This window comes from Loxodonta africana, chromosome 1, assembly GCF_030014295.1.
Source record: "Loxodonta africana isolate mLoxAfr1 chromosome 1, mLoxAfr1.hap2, whole genome shotgun sequence".
Classification (NCBI taxonomy): Eukaryota; Metazoa; Chordata; class Mammalia; order Proboscidea; family Elephantidae; genus Loxodonta; species Loxodonta africana.
The window spans coordinates 77,506,921-77,508,913 of record NC_087342.1 but is presented as its reverse complement, the minus strand read 5'-3'; the positions used below and the strand labels follow the sequence as shown (position 1 = coordinate 77,508,913).

The following is a 1,993-nucleotide window of genomic DNA, read 5'->3' as shown; positions in this document are numbered from 1 at the left end:
GATAATTTAAATGTAGCTGGTCAGTGAAACAGTGTTTGAGCTGAAAAAATTATATCATGGGCCCTGTCTACTAGGCTACAGCTGTACCTCTCCAGGTAATTATAATATATATATGTATTTAATATAATATGTAATATATTATATAATATATAAAATTATATCGCATAATAATATATATTATAGAATGTAATATATAATATGTATTATATATGTACATATATATGGTATTGTAAATATTTTGACAGTCCATTGGCTCAATTAAATAATAAAATGACAACTACATAGAATATCGGTAAAAAACAAGATCATCATATGATTTTATTAAGTCATAATTTATGTTAGTTGATCTGCAGTATTGAAAGCATCAGTTCACAGCCTTGTCAGATTTTACTTAGCTCTGGCCAACTTGGAAAGGAGGAGAAAAGATGTTTTGACATGTCAGATACTAAAAAAAAAAAAAAATACTAGGTGCTGTATAAATTAAATTTTATCTCTAATCAAGCCAATCATTTGTATCATATTTGAGGCTTTATAGTACATTTTCTCAAGTCTCACTCCTGATGGTTCTTATTGGGGGTAGATAGAAATATCTAAGTGAATTTTAAAATTTCACTTCAGGAATATTTCACTTCAGGAATTATTTCTATTAAATGAGTTGAAGTAGGAACCTTAGGAAGAGTCACTGCCACCTTATTTTCTAAACAAAAGCCTCTTCAGTGCTCCCTTTACATCCTTGTTTCTCAGTGTGTAGATAACGGGGTTCAACATGGGGGTCACCAAATTGTAGAAGAAGGTTAGGAATTTCCCTTGGTCCTGGGAAGAATTATTACCTGGCTGCGTATACATATAGATAATATTCCCATAAAACAAGGACACTACAGTGAGATGGGATCCACAAGTGTTGAAAGCCTTCCTTCTTCCTGCAGCCGACTTGATTCTTAGTACAGCGAAGGCAATGTAGCTATAAGAGATAAGGATAAGAGACAAGGGCACCCGGACAATTATTACTGATAAGATGAAAACAGTGCTCTCCACAGCTACTGTGCCAACACAGGCAATTTTTATCAGAGCTGGCATCTCATATAGAAAATGCTTCACCCTGCATCTCCCACACCGTGGCGGCTTCATAGTTACTGGAGACATAGCCAGGGACTTCAGGAGCCCAACCCCCCAAGCCACAGACACCAACGTCCAACAGAGCTGAGAGTGCATTATGACAGAATAGTGAAGGGGCTTGCAGATTGCAGTGAAGAGGTCATAAGCCATGGCTGCCAAGAGGACACATTCAGTGCCACCCAGTCCCAGGAACATGAAAAGCTGGATGGCACAACCTGTGTAACTGATGGTTTTGTCTGGGCCACCTAAGTTGAAAAGCAGCTGGGGGATGGAACTGGTGGTAAAGCAGACATCTAGGATGGACAAGTTAGTAAGGAAGAAGTACTTGGGTGTGTGGAGGCTAGGATCCAGGCGGAAGACCAAGATAATGATGATATTGCCCCTAAGGTCACAAGGTAGAAAATGACGACAAACACAAAGAGGATCTGCTCTAGCCTGGGTCTGTCTGAGAAACCCAACAAGATGAACTGTTCCTGGCAGCTCTGGTTGTTCACGATAGTGAATAATCAGTACAGTACATGCCTGCAGGGAAGCAGATAGGAACATTCCATGATCTTAATGAAGAAGGCCAAGAAATCATCAGGGAGACAAGGGTAATATCAACTGATAATGTGAAATAATTACATAAAATTTCAATACGCTGTTGGAGATATTGACTATATATTTTAAGAAGAATATCTCTTTTTATTTGGTGCTTTTATTTCGTTTTGAATAACAAAGAAGTACAGATCATTGTAGAATATTTAGAAAACACAGACACATTTAAAGACTAGGAAAAGATTGCCTACACCCCAGAAACAACCACCGCTATTATACTGATTTATTTACTTTCCTACTTTTCTTATGACTATGTATAATTTGGAAACCCTGGTGGCAT

The 1,993-nt window shown here is 37.5% G+C and overlaps 1 pseudogene; it reads right to left on the bottom strand.

The window, feature by feature from the left end:
• Window positions 1–368: 368 nt before the first annotated feature.
• Window positions 369–1,619, bottom strand: LOC111748138 (olfactory receptor 2W3-like; annotated as a pseudogene).
• Window positions 1,620–1,993: the final 374 nt, after the last annotated feature.